This window comes from Neovison vison, chromosome 6, assembly GCF_020171115.1.
Source record: "Neovison vison isolate M4711 chromosome 6, ASM_NN_V1, whole genome shotgun sequence".
NCBI lineage: Eukaryota > Metazoa > Chordata > Mammalia > Carnivora > Mustelidae > Neogale > Neogale vison.
The window spans coordinates 40,033,382-40,047,075 of record NC_058096.1 but is presented as its reverse complement, the minus strand read 5'-3'; positions in this window follow the sequence as shown (position 1 = coordinate 40,047,075).

The window sequence follows — 13,694 nt, the reverse complement described above, 5'->3', positions numbered from 1 at the left end:
TAAAATGAAAAAATCAAAAAAGATGTAGTTTGGATTCTTTACACATTCGTTCATGCCAAATTGTGAAATCTTAAAACATTTACAAGTCTTTGAAAGAACTTATTATTCTATTTTTTCAAAGTAAAGATAATTAAAACTTTTCATTAGCATATATAGACACAAAGGCAGTGTTTAAAGTATCATCCTTTTAATCTACTAAACCATTTTATTAAAGATCTTGATTTCTTCCAACAAATAAGAAATACAACTAAAGTATCATAGTTTGATAAATGGGAAAACTGTCTGATATATACAGATGCCAATAACACCTGTATTTTTATGTCAGCCAAATGGAATCCTGCATGGAGTTAGTGTAGTGACAGAAATAGTCATATCTTAAAGTTCCTTCTTCCAATACTGAATAAATTTCCATCTTTTAATTGCATTAATAATTCAATTGCATAGTAAGGATACCGGATTTCATGATTGTTGTGGCATCAAAAACCTTAAGAAAAATTCTTTTGAGAAAGTTTACTTACCAAAGAGATAAAAGAGCTATACTCTGAGACTACACAACATTAATAGAATAGAGTGAGTTCAGAGAACAATTATTGTTAAAATGTCTATACTACCCAAACTAGTCCATACATTTAATGTAATTCTTACCAAAATATTAACAGCATTTTTCGTAGAACTAGAATAAAGAATCCTAAAATTTGTATGAAGCCATGGAATATCCTGAATACTGAAAGCAATATTATAAAAGAAAAACAAAACTGGAAGAATCACAATTCCTGAATTTAAGTCATGTTACAAAGCTGTGGTAATCAAAACAGTAAGACACTGGCACAAAAATAGAAGCATAGATCAGTGGAACAGAATAGAGAACCCAGAAATCCACGGTTATATGGTCAATTTTTGACAAAGAAGGAAAGAATATACAAAGGAAAAAGATAGTCTATTCAACAATGGTGTTAGGAAACTGGATAGCTACATGCAAAAGAGTGAAAGTGGTTCAGTTTCTTACACCATACACAAGCAAAAGCTCACAACAGATTAAAGGCCTAAATGTGAGGTCTGTAATCATAAAAATCCTAGAATAGAGCACAGGTAGTAATTTCTTTGATATCTGCTATAACGATATTTTTCTAGATATGTTTTCTGAAGCAAGGAAAACAAAAGCCAAATAAACTATTGGGATTTCATCAAAATAAAAACTTCTGCACAGTGAAGGAAACAATCAATAAAACTAAAAGACAACCTTCTGAATGGGAGGAGATATTTACAGATATCCAACAGACACATGAAAGATGTTCAACATCACCCATTGGGGAAATGCAAATCAAAACTACAATGACATCGTGGATAAAATAAATACCTACATTAAAAAAACACACACACACAAGAAATGACAGTAAGGATGTGAAGAAAAAGAAAACCTCATGCACTAGGTAGTGGGAATGCAAAATGGTACAGTCATTCTGTAAAACATTATGGACATTCCTCAAAAAGTTAAAAACAGAACCACCCTATGATCCAGTAATCATACTACTGAGTATTTATCCAAAGAATATGAAAACACTAATGCAAAAAGATACATACACCCCTGTGTTTATTGTAACATTATTTACAATGGCCAAATTATGGAAGCAGCCCAAGTGTCCAGCGATAGACAAATGGATAATGAATGGAATATATATATATGTATGTGTATACACACACACACACACGATGGAATATTAGTCACAAGAAAGAATGAAATCTTGCCATTTGCAACAACATGGATAGAGCTAGAGAATATAATGGTAACTGAAATAAGTCAGTCAGAGAAAGACAAATAACACAGGATTTCACTCATATATGGAATTTAAGAAACCAAACAAATAAAGAAAAAGAGAGAGAGAGAGACAAACCAAGAAATAGACTCTTCACGATAGAGAACAAACTGTTGGTTACCAGAGGGGAGGAGAGTAGGTGAATGGGTGAAGTAGATAAAATTTATTAGGGGTGCCTGGGTGGCTCAGTCAGTTAAACGTCTGCCCTCAGCTCAGGTTGTGATCCCAGGATCCTGGGATCAAACCCCATGTTAGGCTCCCTGCTTCAGGCTCTTCAGGCTCTCCATGGGGAGTCTTTTTCCTCTCTCCCTCTGCCCTTCCCCCAACTCATTTTCTCTCTCAAAATAAATTTAAAAAATCTTAAATACATTTCTCATAATGAGCACTAACATATTGAATTATATATTAACTAATATGCTAATATAGTATATTATATATACACCTATACTAATGTAGATATGGTATATTGGACACCTGAAATTTATCTAACACTAGATATTAACTAGAATTAAAATTAAAAAATAATAATAGAAAAAGATTCCAAAAAAGAGGTTGAAAGAGTGGCAGTCCAATAATAGTACAGGGACAGTGGGATTTAGACAAGATATGGTGTGTACAGTATAACGGAGTCAATTAGTATTCTTTGTGCCATTGTGCCAACCCAAGGCATGAGAAAACTTTGTGACCATATTTTAAAAAAGTCAATAGCAAAGCAATATTTCAATTTATCATATCCTTTAAAAGACTCTTACCTCTATGTAAATTTAAACTGAGTGATGGATACAAAACTTCTATTACAATTATTTAAAATTACTATATGGGCAATAAAATTTACAAATGAAATACTCTGGATATTATTAGATATTGTTGGATATTTAATCATAGACTCTGCAGTCAAATGTGTCATCACTGGGAAATGTCAGCAGTGGAAAATTTCTGTGGATTAAAATTGAAATCTGTAACAAACTGAGCTGATGAGTGAAATCCTTAAGAAAATATAAATTGAAGACAATTTAATTATAAAGCAACAGATAATCCCTTTCGTGAGAAAAAAATTTTTTCAATGCTTTTATATGAGAAATCATTAATAAATCCTATTAGTTTTTTTCTCTAACATTTTAATTACCAAATAAAATGCATGAACCATAGAAAAATATATAGGGATAAGTTGAAGGTTTAAAAAAAGCAGTTTCATCATTCAGAAGGAACAACTATTAATATCAATATTGTTATTTTCTCTATTTCCTCTTTTATTTACATCATTTTATGAAAATGTTTTAAACATTAAATACCTATTGAGTTCTTTCTGTTTTCTATGTATGCTTTGAAAGAACTTTTTCTCTAAAATATATCATTCATAAGACGTTTAATATTGTTGTGGTTTTTTTCCTTACATCTAAATCTTAATTTCATCAGAAATATATTTATATGAGGTGGTGATATAATAGTTCATTACAAATACTTAAATAAGTTTCCATAATGTCATTTATGTTACCACATTATTGATTAGTATATATAAATGCACTTTGGTTTATTTTAGGATTTTCTATAATTTTCCATTGATATTTTGATGTTGATATCACACTGTTTTAATTATTATGATTTTATAGTATAGTTAGTATTTGGTAATATTTAGTAAGAGGGATCTGTTCACATTCTCTTTAAACAAAAGGAAAATTTAGCAGGAGTGAATAAGCTCTGGACTGATGGCCACACAGTGGCTGAAGCTGGAAGGACGTAGTATCCGTAGACTCTATGAGAATGTATGGATTAGCTCAAGTTATGAGGATTCAGGAGTTAGAACAGTTTTTGAGAGTTGATTAATTAGATCAAACTGTAAGAGTTTGTGGCTAAGTAAACTTGAAAAGGAAGAAGAAATTATGTAATGTACAATAGAAGGTGAAGAAGCCACCAATCCATTGTAAGGAAATTAAACATGGAAAATCATAGAAAACAGTACATTGAAGAATTGTCTTAAATCTGGAATAATGACTTTGTTCCAAAGTCAGGACTCTACTTCAACCCCTGGTTTTGTTGTTCTTGAGATTATCTCTTTTCCCAGCGAAATTCTGTAAGTGAGATTTGATTGGTCATCCTGGGGCAACTGCCCACTCAACTGATACTATGATAACTGATACTATGAGAAAATTTTGAGCTAAGCAAGAAAACTTTGTCTGGCAATCAAAAAGTTTCTTAACAAAATAACTGGAAAGAAAGCCTAAAAACTCAGAGGTTCCGTATATTTTTAAAATGAAATTTGCCATAGAAACCATTTTTTTTCCACTTGCTCTTACACAAAGAAAATAACACACAATTAAAATGTCAAGTCACTACAGAAGGATCCAATGGGATTGTTAAGATTTCCATTTAGCCACCTTCAGTTTCACACGATAGCAGGAAACCAAATGAGAGAAGCTGAGACTAGAAAAGGAAACTTTGAATCTATTTTGAAGAAGCATTTTTGTAATTACTTTCCTATTGATGAAAGGAAGTATTTTATTACTTACCCAAGTTGTGACTTCGAAAAAAAATTTTTCCAAATTTTTTATTTTTTTGCAGATTTATCTTCGCTGGTACACTGATACTTTCCCTTAGACTAGGCTCTTGTTTATATTAATAATATTTATAACCATCACCTTATATTACTGATTAGCCAGAAATGCTGTGGATCAATCAATTGGTTTCTGAACATCCTTCAAGTTCTTATGTGGGTCTTACATGGGTCTTCACTGACTACCATAGTCTCTCCCTTCTCTAGACTACTGTTAGTCTGAACCATGTATGTAATCATAAATATGTATGTTTTTTACATATTTTGTTCTATGTTCCTATTTTCTACCAACTAAATTGTTAGATCCTTAAGTAAAGGGACCATGTCTTGTAAAATTCTACCACTTCATACCACTATGTCCAAACTTTCCTAATTTTTCCAGGCTAAGCAGAATAAAATGATTGCCTACTCACTAGCTACCAAATCATTTAGATCACAATTGCATTTCTTTCTTTTGGGCTTACTTTCTCTCTCCTTGAGGATGAATGTCTTAGAGAGTACTTCATTGGTTGTAATGGAGAAAACCAAACTAGGATTTCAGAAAAAAAGAAATGTGTTATAAGATCCTTAAATATCTAAAAAGGTCCAAGGGAAGAAGTGAATTTGGACTTTAGGAACCACAATTAAGACTATTAAAGTCTACAAAAAAGAATTTTCCAAATGTTAATTTATCTTATCTTACATGTTCTCTGAATATCTTTCTCCCTTTCAATTTCTTCTTTCTTATACTATAATCTACATGGTGGAACTCGGGGTCTGGACATCTCTGGAGCTTTAAATATTATGATCCCATTAACATAAAGTTTGATTTAGGGTGCCTCACCTAAGATCCAATCCAAAATTCTGAGAGAAGGGATTCTCTGGCCTGAGTCAATCTTTCTGGAGAGCAAGAATTTCTGTCCCCTCAAGGGACCTTCTAGCTGGACTAAGAATCAAAATGACATGAGACAGATAAGCAGGAGAAAATCAAATTTAATAACATATGTACAGGGGAATCCACACAGACATGGAAATGCCGAAGACAGGCAAAATTAAGATACATTTTTCCTTAATTGGATTTTCCATAGAACCCAATACATTGTCTCAGTGTCACTTATCAAAATCAATGGTCTAAAGGAAAGAACTTTGTTCTTTCTGATTCATTTAAATTTCTTTCTCTGAATTCTTCAATTTTTTATTTTGTTATGTATATTAGTTTCATGAATACAATATAATGATTTAATAATTCTATTAATGATTGCCAAATTGTAGTAAGATTTTTATAACAAAAATATTTACAGGTCTGTACACAGAAATTACTCAACAGCATTTACACCAATCTCAAAAATTGAAAAAGTAATAATACTTTTTAAAAATTAAAAATTATCCCTCAAAATTCCCACAAAATTTTCAGCAGTTAACATATTTAGTGAAATTCTATTTACAAGGACTTCTTACTTTCTATAAAATGTAAATTTTGTACTAATTCAAATGGATTCTAACTTCAACCCCCAAAATAAAAACTAGGACCCCTCATTTTGAGTTGTCTGTTTTCTTATAAACCTATATATGTGTTTAGAGTAATTAAGTTGATATTTGTATCTAATTTGAATTTTAGAAGGAATAAAATAGAAGCCAAATTAAAACAAGATAGAAGAAAAAAATATAGGGGCTTTCCTGAAAAAGGAAATGCATCATGAAAATAATCAGCAGCTGAATAGCCAAAGGAAGTGAGAGACATGCTGAGGTGACAAAATCAATCCCTGGCACAATCCATGGATTTTTATTTTGTCCTTGCCTTTTATACCTATTAATTGGTTCTGACTCATCTCCCAGCAGAGACTACATGGAAGCAAGGAGAAAATTTCTACTACTTTCAAAAACCTGAATTTCATTGCTCAGGTGGAGGAGGAAATACATTTTTTTAAATTTTTTATTTTTTATAAACATATGTTTTTATCCCCAGGGGTACAGGTCTGTGAATCGCCAGGTTTACACACTTCACAGCACTCACCGAAGCACATACCCTCCCCCATGTCCATAACCTCACCCCCCTTCTCCCAACCCCCCTCCCCCCAGCAACCCTCAGTTTGTTTTGTGAGATTAAGAGTCACTTATGGTTTGTCTCCCTCCCAATCCTTTTGACCTATTGAGAAGTTTTAATTAATTTTGAAGAAGAGTGATCACAGTGAGGCAAACGTGAAAGAAAGTATCAGGCACTTCCTCCCACGCTCAGGTAATGACTTTACTTTCTATTTCACTGAGAAAAATACAAGTAATCAGAAGAGGATATACACAACTTCCCATCAGCAGATACTTAAATCTGCTGTCACCATGTACTTTACCTTCTCTCCCAGGACATTGGTTTGGATGCAACATATGTATTATAAATAAAACAAACTTCACTTAAAAACTAGATGCTACCCTCTCCAGCCCACTTCAATGGGTTAGATTCCTTATTAGCAAACTGCTCCCCCTCAGCATCGAAACAGATGTTTAAATACCCTTCCTATTACCTACATCCTCCTCTAGCTTCTGTTCCCTTTCTCTGGTTCTATGATGTAATAATGACAGTTCAAATTTACATAGCATTAACTCTGTGTCCGACATAATCACAAGGGCTTCATATTTTAATTGTGTTAACTCATTTAGTTCCCTGATCTTTTTATTTTGTAAAGATTTTATTATTTGTCAGACAGAGAGAGTGAGCCAGCACAGGCAGGGGAAGCAGCAGGCTCCTCGCTGAGCAAGGAACCTGGGACTCCATCCCAGGACCCTGGGATCATGACCTGAGCTGATAAGGCCGACACTTCTCCAATTGAGCCACCCAGATATCCCCAGTTTCCTGGTACTCCTATGAGAAAAGTTTATTTTACAGATGAGAAAACCAAGGCAAAAATGGAACGCATAATTTATGAAACATCACATAACTAGTAGGTTGTGGACACAAGATTTAAATTCTTGTATCCTGGCTCCAAGTTTATTCTCATTTCCGTATTATACTACTTTAAGAGAAAACATGAGAATCCCATTAACCTAGACTTATTCCTATAACGGTTTCCCTTCATCTTCCAGACCTTTGAGAATCATGTACTTTGGTCCTTGAATCCCTTCTCTATTCTCAGTGGCCACATTCAGTGTCGTGGCTTTAAATACTATCTGTTTATAAGCAGATGATACCCAAATTTATATCTCTAGCTCTTCTTCCTCACCAAAGTTATTTGGTAGTGTATGTGCTAAATTCCATGCTTCGTGTTTTCAAAGACTTTAAAAAATAATGATTTGGGGAAATCATTTTATAAGTAAATGTCACAGTTATTTATTTTTGTTACTTTGTGAAAATATATACCAGTGCAATATAGAGTTAGATTTTAAAATGTAATCCTTTAATGGACAATCAAAACTACTCATGTACTCAAAATTATCAAGAAATACTCTTATTCTTAATTAAAAGAAATCAGAAAGTTGACATACTTTGAAAAAAGCTATTTTGTATGATAAATATATATATTTAATTATCCATAAGAGCTATTTTGTATGATAAATATATATATTTAATTATCCATATGTGACATATGTAATTATTATAGATCATAGAATCAATGTTACTAATCCCCAGGAAACAAAAAAAACCCCAAGCAACTCCAACTAAAAGATAACCAAGATAGCAAAATAAAATATAGACTTAAGGAAATAAAAATCATACCATACATCTGCATGGAATAACTATAGATATGAAAATATACTATTTTATTTTTATTAAATAATTTTAATTTTTAAAAATTTTAGTATGATTAAGTTTCATGTTATATTACTTTCAATTGTACAATAAAATGATTCAATAATTATAACATTACTCAGTGCTCATCATGATACATGTACTCTTAAACCCCTTCACCTGTTTCACCCATCCCTCCATCCACCTCCCCTCCACCAACCACGTTTGTCCTCTACAATTAAGAGTCTGTTTCTCAGTTTGTCTCTTTATTCTTTGTTCATTTGTTTTGTTTCTTAAGTTCCTCATATGAATGAAAGCATATGGTATTTGTCTTTCTCAGACTGACTTATTTCACTTAGTATTATACCTTCTAGATCCATCCATGCTGTTGCAAATGGCAAGATTTCATTCTTTTTTTGTTTGTTTGTTTGCTTTTTTGTTTTTAGATTTTATTTATTTATTTGGTAGGGAGAGAGAGACAGTAAGAGAGGGAACACAAGGAGGGGGAGTAGGAGAGGGAGAAGCAGGCCTCCTGCTGAGAAGGGAGCCCGATGGGGCCTCTATCCCAGGACTTTGAGATCATTACCTGAGCCAAAGGCAGATGCTTAACAAATGAGCCACCCAGATGCCCCAAGATTTCATTCTTAATATGGCTAAGTAATATTCCATTGTGTGTGTGTGTGTATGTATATATATATGTATGTATCACATCTTTATCCATTCAACTGATGGACACTTGGCTTCTTCTGTAATCTGGCTATTATAAATAATGTTGCAATAAATATAAGAGTTCATATATATTTTTAAATTAATGTTTTTGCACTCTTTGGGTAAATACTCAGCAGTAGAGTTGCTGGATCACATATTCTAGATCATATATTCTAAATCTGGTAATTTTATTTTGATTTTTTGAGGAACCTCTATACTGTTTTGCCACAATGACTGCACCAGTTTGCATTCCCACAAACAGTGAACTAGGGTTCCATTTTGTCCATATCCTTGCCAACATCTGCTTTATTGTATTTTTTTTTTAATTTTCCTGACAGGTGTGAGGGGATATCTCATTATGGTTTTGATTTGATTTGATAATTACTAATGCTAAGCATCTTTTCATGTATATGTTGTCCATATGTGTATCTTTGGAGAAATGTTTATTTGTGGGCGCCTGGGTGGCTCAGTTGGTTAAATGTCTGCCTTTGGCTCAGGTCATGATCCCAGGATCCTGAGATGGAGTCCCACATGGGTCTCTCTGCTCAGCAGGGAGCCTGCTTCTCTCTCTCCCTCTGCCTGCTACTCTACTTACTTGTGCTCTCTCTCTCTGTGTCAAATAAGTGAATAAAATCTTTAAAAAAAAAAAAAAAGAACACTGAAATGTAGGCAATGCAGGTGATGGTGTCATTAAAAAAAAAAAGAAATGTTTATTCATGTCTTCTGCCCATTTATTTAACTGCATTATTTGTTTTCATGTTGAGTTGTTTAAGATCTTTATATATTTTAGATACTAATCCCTTATCAGATATGTTATTTGCATGGATCTTTTCTCAATCAATACATTGTCTTTTAGTTCTGTTGATTGTTTCCTTCACTGTGCAAAATCTTTTTTTTTTTTTAAGAATGTTATTTGTTAATTTTTTAGAGAGCGAGTGCATGCAAGGGTGAGGAGGGGCAGAGGATGAAGGAGAGAAAATGTCAAACAGGGCTCAATCTCATGCCTCTGAGATCATGACCTGAGCCAAAATGAAGAGTTGGGCACTCAGTTGAGTGAGCCACGCAAGTGCCCCCATGTAGAAGCTTTTTATTTTGATGTAGTCTGAATAGTTTATTTTTGCTTTTGCCTCAGGAGACATATGTAAAGAACTGTTGCTATAGCTAATGTCAAAGAATTTACTGCCTGTGATCTAGTCTAGGATTTTTATGGTGTCGAGTTTTACATTTAGGTCTTTAATCTGTTTTGAGTCTATTTTTGTGTATGGTCCAGTTTTATTCTTTTTCTTTTTTTTCATATAGCTGTCTAGTTTTCCCAATGCCACTCCTTAAAGAGATTTATTTTCCCCAATGCATATGCTTGCCTTCTTTTCTGAATATTAATTGGCCATAAAAGGTGGGTTTATTTTAGGGCTCACTATTCTGTTGCATTGATCTATGTTTCTATTTTTGAGTCAGTACCATATGTTTTGATTACTACCCTAGAATTGTGATACCTTTGGCTCTATTCTTCTTTTTCAGGGTTGCTTTGGCTGTTTGGGGTCTTTTGTGGCTCCATACAAATTTTAGGATTATTTGTTCTAGTTCTGTGAAAATGAAGCTGGTAGTTTGATAGGAATTGTATTAAATCTGTTGAATGCTTTAGGTAATATTGACATTTTAACAATTTGTCATCTGAATCCATACTTTCCATTTGTTTGTGTTATCTTTAGTTTCTTTCATTAGCATTTTATAGTTTTCAGAGTGCAGGTCTTTCACCTCCTAGTTAAGTTTGTTCGTAGGTATTTTATTATTTTTGGTGCAATTATAAATGGGATTGTTTTCTTAATTTCTCTTTCTGCTACTTCATTATTAGTGTATAGAAATGTAATGAATTTCTATATATTGATTTTGTATCCTGAGACTTTACTGAATTCATTTATCAGTTCAAGTAGTTTCTTGGTGGAGTCCTTAGGGTTTTTTATATATATACTATCATGTTGTCTACAAACAGAGAAAGTTTACTTCTTCCTTACCAAATTTGAATCCCTTTTATTTCTTTTTGTTGTCTGATTGTTATGGCTAGATCTCCCAGTACTATGTTGAATAAAAGTGGTGAGAGTAGACATCCTTGTCTTGATCCTGGTCTTAATGGAAAAGTTCTCAGTTTTTCATGTTTGAATATGATGTTTTTCATGTAAAGTCTTTATTACATTCTGATATATTCCCTCTAATCCTACCTAGTTGAGACTTTGTATCATGAATGGATGTTATATTTTGTTATACTTTGTCAAATACCCTTTCTGCATATGTTGAAATGATCATACGATTTTAATCTTTTCTCTTATTAATATGATGTATCATGTTAATTGGTATGTAAATATTGACTACCCTTGCATCCCAGGAATAAATCCCACTTGATTGTGATAAAATAATTTTTTAAAGATTTATTTAAGAGAGAAAGAGAGAGCAGGGAGTGGGACTCCTTGACTATGGAGCCCAACTTGGGGCTCAATCTCATAACCCTGAGATCACAACCTGAACCAAAACTAAGAGTCAGATGCTTATCTAACTGCACCACCAGGTACCCCAATTATGAACAATTTTTAAATGTGTTTTTGGATTCAGTTTGCTAGTATTTTTTTGCATCCATGTTCATCAGAGATATATACCTGTAGTTATCATTTTTAGTGGAGTCTTTACCTGGTTTTGATAAGAGGGTAATGCAGCCTTCATGAAATGTATTTTGAGGTTTTCCTTTCCCTTCTGTTCTTTGGAATAGTTTGAGAATAGGTATTAACTCTTTAAATATTTGGTGGACTTCATCTGTGAAGCCATCTGATCCTAGACTTTTGTTTGTTGGGGGTTTTGTTTTTTCATTTTTTTGGTGTGTGTTCAATTAGCTAGCATATAGTACATTATTAGTTTTTGATGTAGTGTTCAATGATTCATTAGTTGCATGTAACACCCAGTGTTCACCACCACACGTGCCCTCCTTAATACAGAACACCCAGTTACCACATCCCCACACACCCTTCCCTTCTGTAACTCTCAGTTTGGTTCCTGGAGTCCAGAATCTGATTCAAGTTCATTTCTACTGATTTTCTGTCAAATTTCCTATTTCTTCTTGATCCCGTTTTGGGAGGTTATATGTTTCTAGGAATTTATCCATTTCTTCTAGATTGCCTAACTTGTTGGCATTTAATTTTTCCCAATAGTTTCCTATAATCATTTGTGGTTTTGTGCTGTCAGTTGTTAATTCTCCTTTTTCATTTCTGATTTTGTTTGAGTTTCTCTCTCTCTCTCTTTGATGATTCTGGTAGAGGTTTAACAATTTTGTTGATTTTTTACAGACTCAGCTACTAGTTTCATTCATCTGTTTTATTATTATCATTATTATTATTTATTATTATCATTTTAGTTTCTATTTCATTTATTTCTGCTCTAATCTATATTATTTCCTTCTCCTGCTGGTTTGGGATTTCTTTGTTCTTTTTATAGCTCCTTTAGGTATAAGGTTTTATTGTTTGAGATTTTTCTTGCTTCTTGATGTAGGCTTCTATTGCTATAACCTTCCCTAAGATGCAGCAACATTGTGGTTGGAAAAGATGCATGGTATGACTTCAATCTTTTGAAATTTGTTGAGACTTCTTTTGTGGCTTAATATGTGATTTACTAGACAGTCTTCCATGAACACTTGAAAAGAACATGTACTCTGCCTTTTTAGAATGGGATGTTTTGAATATATCTTTTAGTTCAATGTTTCTTTCAAAGCCAGTGTTTCCCTATTGACTTTGATGTAAGTGGTAGTTAAATTCTCCTAGTAGTGTTGTATTATTATTGATTTCTTCCTTTATGTTGGTTAATAGTTGCTTTATGTGTATGGGTATTCCCATGTTGGGTGCATAAATATTTACAATTGTTACATCTTCTTGTTGGATTGTTCCCTTTATGATTAAGTAGTGCCCTTACAGTCTTAGTTTTAAAGTCCACTTACCTGATACAGGTATTGCTATCCTGACTTTCTTTTCATTTCCATGTGCATTTTGAATTCTTATCTATCACTTTACTTTCAGTCTGCATGTGTCTTTAGATCTTCTCTTGGCAGTATTTTGTGGGTCTTTTTTTTTTTTAAGATTTTGTTTATTTATTTGACAGACAGAGATCACAAGTAGGCAGAGAGATAGGCAGAGAAAGAGGGGAAAGCAGGCTCCCCGCTGAGCAGAGAGCCCAACATGGGGCTCAATTCCAGGACCCTGGGATCATGACTGAGCTGAAGGCAGAGGCTTTAACCCACTGAGCCACCCAGGTGCCCCATGGGTCTTTCCTTTTTATCCATTCTGGTACTCTATGTCTTTTTATTGGGGCATTTAGTCCATTTACACTCAAAGTAATTATTGGTAGATACGTACTTATCACCATTTTGCTACTTGTTTTACATTTGTTTTTGTAGTTCTCTGTTTATTTCTTCTCTTCTCTCATTTCTCTTCTCTCTTCTCATTTTGCTGGCTTTTTTTAATATACTTGGATTCTTTTTTTTTAATATCTATTACCAGTTTTTGATTTGTGATTACCATTAGATTTATATATAACATCTTATGCATATAACACTTTATATTAGGTTGATGATTGCTTATGTTTGCTTATGTTTATTCTGAAAGCACTAAATTTTTACTCTTTTTCTTCTAACATTTTAGGTATATAATGTCATAATTTACATCTTTTTATTTTGTGAATCCCTTGACTGTTCTTTATAGATATACTTAGTTTTCCTGCTTTTGTTCTTCCTACTTTTCTTATTCCTGCTACAGTCTTTCTTTTCCACTCCTATAATACCCTTCAACATTTCTTGTAGGGCTGATTGAGTGGTGACAAACTTCTTTATCTTTTTTTTTTTTTGTCTAGTAAGTTCTATCTCTTCTTGTGTTCTGAATGATAGCCTTGCTGG